Source organism: Erythrolamprus reginae, unplaced genomic scaffold (assembly GCF_031021105.1).
Source record: "Erythrolamprus reginae isolate rEryReg1 unplaced genomic scaffold, rEryReg1.hap1 scaffold_342, whole genome shotgun sequence".
NCBI lineage: Eukaryota > Metazoa > Chordata > Lepidosauria > Squamata > Dipsadidae > Erythrolamprus > Erythrolamprus reginae.
In genome coordinates this window covers 2,331-10,131 of record NW_027248708.1, presented here as the reverse complement: position 1 = coordinate 10,131, position 7,801 = coordinate 2,331, and the positions used below count along the sequence as shown (strand labels likewise).

The window sequence follows — 7,801 nt, the reverse complement described above, 5'->3', positions numbered from 1 at the left end:
CTCCATTAAGGACACCAGTCCCTGCTGATTTGTGGCAAAGGAGCCATTGGCACCAGAGCTTGGGGGCATGTGGCTAACCTAAGTACCATCTCCCAAGGGCCGGGTGTCCCCCTGCTCCGCTGCCCAGAACGCTCCAGCACCGCTCGGTCAGGTTAGGAGAACTAACTAGGGGGACTCCACCCCTCCCCAACTGAGAAGACTTTGTCTTACTTACCCAAGGGCTGGAGGATCCCAAAAATAAGGCCAGGTCCAGGCTGCTGTGGCTCCCTGACCCCATTTGAGCTGTCATCGAATCCTGCAAATGAAGATACGGAGGCTAAATCCTAAGCTTTCTGCGTCCCAGTAAGATTGAGAAAGGACAGGGTGCATCAGGCCCTATGGGCCAACAGCAAGCCTTAAGGTTAGGGCGATGCCTTCAGTCCTGATGGGAGGGGGAGAAAGCTTTACAAGCCTTAAGCTTAGAAGGATATCTACCATAATTTCTCCCCCTCCCATCAGGAGTCAAGGCATCGCCCTAACCCTCTCACCCCCTGTCCCTCTGCCAAAGGTTTCTTACTTCCGAGGGGTCTCGCTGCCAGATCGTATAGGTGGTGTCTCTGGGGGAAGAAAACAAAGGGGACAAAGATCAAAATCAGCCATGGCCCATTTCGCAAAAGTGGCCATGTGGAGGCTCCAAGAGCCCTTCCAGCTGGCCTGACAAGGGGTTTGGCCTGCCAGTGGGACTGCCCTGTGCCACCTGTCCTGTGACACAAGCAGCAGCAGCAGAAGCAGAGACGCCTCCGCTCTGCACTTTTTTTACCTACCCTGAACCCTGGCTATTTTCTCCATCTTGTGGCTCCTGAAATAAGAAGGCAAATATTAGATCTATTGGCATAATTTCTTGGCAGGATGTCTGCCATTACAGTGGGGAGGGGGTCTTACCAGTGGCCTTACCAGTTCCTTAATAGAGGAGAGCCCTGGAGTCCACCTTCTGGGGATCTCCATCCTGGGGAGAGAACGAAGGGCCTGAGTCATTCTTCTGTTAGCCAAAGTAGAGGCAGAGGGTAGAGATGCCTCCCCTCTTGTAAACCTTACTCCTAGCCACCTTCTTGGGGGCTTCAGAGTCCCTCGGATGAGAGGACACTCACCCCACGAAGGGCAGGTCCCTGCCAGACTTCGATGTATTTGGGGTCCTGGCAGCCCCAGCCATCGATACCTGCAAGTAAAAAAAATCGAAAGAGCTCTTCTTCAGTTTTCTAGGCTGGCCAGGTTCCCCCCAGTGGGATTTCCACCCTTCCCCCACCCAGATTTGAGGAATGGCCACCCACTGGCCACGTTGCAGAAGCGTACTTACTCCAGGAGGTGTCTCTTCTCCTCCTCTTCCTCCTCCTTCAGTCCTGCCCAAAAGAAGAAGGTGGCATGTCAAAAACATCCATCTCTAGCTGAGCCTCTCCTTTCTCAGCCTGGCCTGTCAGCCTGCCCATCTTTGTGCCCCTGAAGGCCCCTATGCACAGAAAGCCATTTTGGGGAGAGGATCTTACAGACTCTGCAGACCTTCAGCGGTGCCTAGGGATGGGCAGCAACCACTTTCAGCTGGAAAACTCCCTCATTGTCCAGGTTTACTGCCTTATGAATAAAGTACAGGCTGGAGTGGGAGCGCTGGAGATGATTGCTTTTTTCCCGCAGTTGTCCATGAGAGGCAGAGAATTGCAAAGCAACAGCCATCCCCCTCACAGGCCCATCCAAACGGAGATGCTGCCATTGTCCAAGTTTATTTCCCTCCTGACCCTCCCCTGCCACCGCCGCTCTCCTACAGCCGCTCATGGACAACTGCGCTCGGCGAGCCGCTGGGGATTTGGAAACACCAGGGATTTGGTGGCACCTTTTAAATAAAGTAAAGTCCTGATTTTCCTTTCTCTCGACTGCCCAGAGTGAATAAAACGTTTCGCTTCTCAGGGTGCTGGGATGAGGATTCTTCTCCCGCTGCTACTAATCCATTTGAACACTTTTAATTATTCAATTTTTTCTAGTTTTTTCTTACAATGCTTATAAACTCTTAGTTCTCGTTATAATCCATAGAACTATTTCTTTTTTTAATGGTAATTTCATTTAAGATTTCAATTTTACAACAAAGTAACAAATCAATATGTTCTACAGAACTGAAGAAGTTTCCTTCAATCCTTACTGAAAGAAGTTACTAAGGACAAACTTTAAGGAATAAATAGCGAAAGAGTATTAAATTTTTTATTTTAAAAAGTTTCAAATGGCTATGGGTTCAGATAAATTTGAAATAACATTTTGGAGTTAATTATAAAGACCCATTCTCATAGGAAAATATAATTTTGAATTATTTAAAAAATAAAAAAATAAAAAAGTCTAAAATTTGGGCATTAAAGGAAAATAGATGAAATATTACAATTATAAAAAATCACTCACCCTCAAATTATAAATATAGAATGAAGCAAAATATTTTAACATTGCACATACTAAAAATATTTTGAACAATGAACCTAGAAATTAACTTTAAGAGTTTCTTCCTCTACAGATACACTACTTTGTAAATTGTTACTTTGTTGCAAATTGTAATCTTAAATGAAATTACCATTAAAAAAAGAAATAGTTCTACGGTTTATAATGAGAACTAAGAGTTTATAAGCATTGTAAGAAAAAAACTAGAAAAAATTGAATAATTAAAAGTGTTCAAATGGATTAGTAGCAATTCTTAAATATCTGATTGGCAAACAGATGGAAAAAAGTATAATTCAAAGATTCCTAACAACTGAAAAACCCTTAACTGGGTGCTGACTCTGGCTTCATCCTGACCATCTGCACCCTCACGCAATGTCCTTAGGACAGTAGTTCCCAACCTTTCTTTGACCATACCCCACCTAAGCATCTCTAACATTGTGACCCCCCTGACATATAATTGTTACTATTCAAAAGTGAACTCCTCAGCCAAAGGAAGCCTAAAAGGCCATTAACCTGGCTTAAACAAGGTTCCAATCGCTCCCATTAAAAATCAAATTGCCCCAATGTAGGGCGTGGGCCCCACGTTGGGAACCATGGCCTTAGTAAAAATTTTGGCTGCCCTGTCCTGGTGTTGTCCCACCATGGCCAGGGTTTAAGGAGAAGGGGGAGGTGGTACCTGGGAATGACCTCCTCTTCTCCTGTGCAGCAGCAAAATCTTCTTCGCAAATATTTCCAAAATCTCTGTGAAATAAAATAGACATGTTAAAAGAGTTGGGAAGCACGAACTTCCTCCCCTACTGCCAGATTCCTCCCATTTGAGATACCAACACTTACCCTACAGCACTTTCTGGCTGCCATCCTTAGATTTCAACCGGTTAGAATGCTCTGGGGAGGGGCTTATCAGGGCAACTGACAATCTGGTTCCCTTGGCAACAGGTAAACAATAGCCATTGTCTATGTCTACAAAAGGAGGGCAGCTCACCTGGGTCTAGGGAAGGCCAGTGGCTGACTCTTTTGGTGACCTTTGGCCTCTGCATTTCCTGTGGGTAGTTGTCTGTTCATGAACAACAGGGAAGTACCATCATTGTGGCACAAAGCACAGAGGGCATCATGGCATCCTAGGGCGGAATCGACTTTTAGTCCAACTCTCTCTCTCCACTTATATTATGAGTTATGGGGGCTGCGTATCCCTACATCTATGGTTACATAATTGCAATTAGATGCTCGGCAATTGCCTTACATTTGTCACTGTTTGCATCCTTCTGGAATCCATGTGATGCCTCGATTTAGGACTGCAACAACTTACAAATGTAATTCTGGCTTCAATTGCAGTCTTAAGTTGAGGATTACTGTTACTGATAATGGGACTTCACATTAGAGAGATTCTGTACTGAAATACATTCACTGCCCTAATATATAGAGAGACAGTTCTTCTTTCCTCAGGAATGGACTTGGTAGTAGCAAATATATTCTATTTTAAATTTCCAAATATACACTAGGAACAAAATAAAAATAAAAATAGACACCCAGTTTAAAGTAACCAGTTTCCCAATTTGTACAAAATCAGATACAATGAAATATGAAAGCACACGCTTCACGGAAACTGAACAATTTCTGACTTTCTTTTAAATCCAATTTTGCATTTTTGGTTCTAAAATATCCATTGTATCATATCGCTATAGTTTTTATTCTTCCTGTAATGGGAGAATTCAAAATATTGGAAACAGGATTAGGTAGACATAGGACAAGTAGTCATTAGGCTTCATTTAGAGCTCATTTAGTGACTGTTGAAAGTTACAATGGCACTGAAAATAGGAACTTATGACCACTTTTCAAACTTATGACCTTTGTATCAATCCCTTGATCATGTAATCAAATTGAGATGTTTGGCAATTGGTTCATACTTATGACCACTGCTGTGTCCCAAGTTCATATAAAGCCCTTCATGTCATAGGACCAGATTATCTCCGAGACCGCCTTCTGCCGCACGAATCCCAGCGGCCGGTGAGATCCCACAGAGTTGGCCTCCTTAGGATCTTGTTAACCAAACCATGTCGGCTGGTGGGACCTAGGGGAAGAGTCTTCTCTGTGGGAGCCCCGACCCTCTAGAATCAGCTCCCCCCAGAGATTCTCACTGCCTCCACCCTCCTTGCCTTCCAAAAGAGCTTAAAAACTCATCTTTGCCGCCAGGCTTGGGACATTTACATCTTCCCCCTGATCAATGAATGTTTCAAGTATAAGTGTTGAATAATTGGTTTGATAGGTTTTACTTTCTTTTAATAGAATTTAATGGTTGTTTTTAATGTAGTATTAATTGGATTTATATGATTGTTCTGGTTTTTGTAAATGCTGTGAGCTGCCTCGAGTCCTCGGAGAGGGGCGGCATACAAATCCAATTAAATAAATAAATAAATAAATCTGATCATCTACTGCAACCGTTTCAAAAGCAAAATCAATGCTGAAGCCAAATTCATTTAACGACCATGTTAATAACTTATCACATACAGTTAACAACAATGGCCAAAAAAAGGTAGTAAAATGTGTCAAAACTCACTTAACAAATGTCTCACTTAACAGCTGAAAGTTTGGGATCAATCCTGGTCATAAGTCGAGAACCATCTTTATAGCACATGGACCAGCACTGACCAATCCGGTTTTGTGACATTATTGTAATGGCACCAGCGAGTGGCTACCGGTTCTTGTGAACTAGTCCGAAGTGGGAGAAACCCAGTTGGCGATAAAATACCAAGGCAAAACAAGGCAAGGCAACAGGAAGAAATGGTTACACCGGATATTTCTATTTGGGAGCAAATGTTATTTATTTAGCCTCCTCTGTGTCATATACATTTATTTATTTATTTATTTAGACTGGTCTATATCATATACATGGCATATACATGGACATTTCACCTGTAGCATCACACGATACTAGATTAGAGTTAGACCAGCTGGACATGCAAATCTAGATTCTCAATACAAAGTTATGGGCTTTCTTAACTTAATTTTGATTTTTCATATTATATGGGCTTAGTAGTCAAAATCTTTTCAAAACCAGTTTCTGTGAAAATTTGATGGGCTTAAAAGACCATACATTTAAAGACCATACATTTCATTAGGGGTTTAACGTAGATTTGGCTGCTCCATCTTATTCTTACTAATTGAAAATTCTAGGTTCATACAGAGGGACCCAGGTGCTCAGTGAGGAGTTCAGAACTTTTTTGGACAGGCATTTAAACTAGGTAAAGGGGACAGAGATGTAACTGACGTGGATGATTTCTGTCCCCGATCAATGATGAATGATCGGGGACAGAATTATGAAAAGAGAGCTGTAAATAAAATAGATGTAGTTGCTGATGATAAGGGGAAAACTAATAATGATAATAATGTTCTTAGGGTAATGTGCACGAATGCTCGAAGCTTGAGCAACAAGCTCTGTGAGTTAATGGCCATAATTAGTGTTGGGCGAACCGAAATCGCAAAGTTCGGGTTCGTACTAAACTTTGCGAAATTCGGTATGCCGAACCCAAACCCGAACTTTTCCAAAGGTTCGGCAAAAGTTTGGGTTTGGGAGCATTCCGAGAAACGCCGTCGCCTGGCTGTCACCTTCCGAAACAGCAGGGGCGCTTCTCGCCGTTCTCCCGAATGCCAAGCCCGGAAGTTCGGCAAAAGTTCGGGTTCAGGTTCAGGAGAATGCCAAGAAGCGCCTCTAGCCAGCTGTCACCTTCCCAGAAGAGCCGGGGAGCTGTTGGCCAGTCAGGAGGTGCAAACAGAGGTGGGGAATCCCAATAGGGGATTCCAGGGGTGGAGGTTTGATGTCACGGAGACATCCTTCCTGGAGTCCCCGTTTCTGCCGGCCAGGAAGGACGTCTCCGTGACGTCAAAGCTCCGCCCCTGGAATCCCCTATTAGGATTTCCCACCTCCGTTTGCGCCTCTTGACCGGCCGACAGCTACCCGGCTCTTCTGGGCAGGTGAAAAATATTCTAGTCTGTGCAGTCAAAGCAATCTTGTAGCTTTAGCTTTGCCCCTTCAATCCAAGTCCTCACTGATTTAATTGTTGGTTTTGTGGCTTTAAATCCTTGTAAGCAGATAGAAAATGCATTATGCAATGATCAGAGTGGCTCACAGCTGCTCTTGGTTTTTAATGGAAATTGGGTTCTGGAAGGCTGACACCTACATTTAAAACCTAATGGTTATCTGTAGTTTACTAAGCATATCTCTCCTCAATGCAGCAGCCACATTGATTCTGTTGTAGTTCCACCCTTTAATTTTCTGTTAATTGTTCTTTCTGACCTCTTTAGCCATTCATTTCCTCCTTGTCCCTGAAAACCCCCTCTAAATCCTCCTCACCTACCTCTTTCACAAAAACCTTCATCACTGCACTATTTTGATGAAAGACTTGAGCAAGAACCCAATTCTTCTCTCCTTCCGTTTGGTCCTTTCTCAACTTTTATTTCTATTACTCTTTTCATCCTGTACATGAATGACCTCTGCGATAATATCGCAAGCAACTGTGTGCTTTTTGCCGACGATGTGAAACTTTTCAACATCACTGGCAACACACTCACTCTCCAAAAAGACCTCGACTTTGTCTCAGATTGGTCTAACACCTGGCAACTTCAAATATCAACCAACAAGTGCTCTACCCTCCACATCGGCAAAAAGAATCCAAACCACATGTATGAACTGAATAAACAAATTCTCTCAGCCAACCCACACTCAGTAAAAGACCTTGGAATACTAATAACAAATGACCTAAGTGCTAAAGCCCACTGCAACAATATCGCCAAAAAGGCTTCCAGAGTTGTTAACCTGATCCTACGTAGCTTCTGCTCTGGCAATATCTCACTACTGACTAGAGCCTACAAAACCTATGCCAGACCCATTCTCGAATACAGCTCATCTGTCTGGAACCCACACCACATCTCAGACATCAACACTCTCGAAAACGTCCAAAGATATTTCACCAGAAGAGCCCTTCACTCCTCCACTCGAAACAGAATACCCTACGAAAATAGACTAACTATCCTGGATCTTGAAAGCTTAGAACTGCGGCGCCTAAAACACGATTTAAGTATTGCCCACAAGATCACATGCTGCAACGTCCTTCCGGTCAACGACTACTTCAGCTTCAACAGCAACAACACAAGAGCACACAACAGATTCAAACTTAATATTAACCGCTCCAAACTTGACTGTAAAAAATATGACTTTAACAATCGAGTTGTCGAAGCGTGGAACTCATTGCCGGACTCAGTGGTGTCAGCCCCCAGCCCCCAACATTTCTCCCTAAGACTCTCCACGATTGACCTCTCCAGGTTCCTAAGAGGCCAGTAAAGGGGCGTACATAAGTGC

The 7,801-nt window shown here is 43.5% G+C and overlaps 1 long non-coding RNA gene across 1 annotated transcript; it reads right to left on the bottom strand.

Annotated features, from left to right (window-relative positions):
• Window positions 1-932: 932 nt before the first annotated feature.
• Window positions 933-1,393, bottom strand: LOC139156150 (uncharacterized). Its single transcript, XR_011557250.1, has 3 exons — window positions 1,334-1,393; window positions 1,128-1,195; window positions 933-985 (listed from the first exon to the last, which is right to left on the bottom strand). It is a non-coding gene; the product is annotated as an uncharacterized lncRNA (long non-coding RNA).
• Between the last annotated feature and the right edge of the window lie 6,408 nt (window positions 1,394-7,801).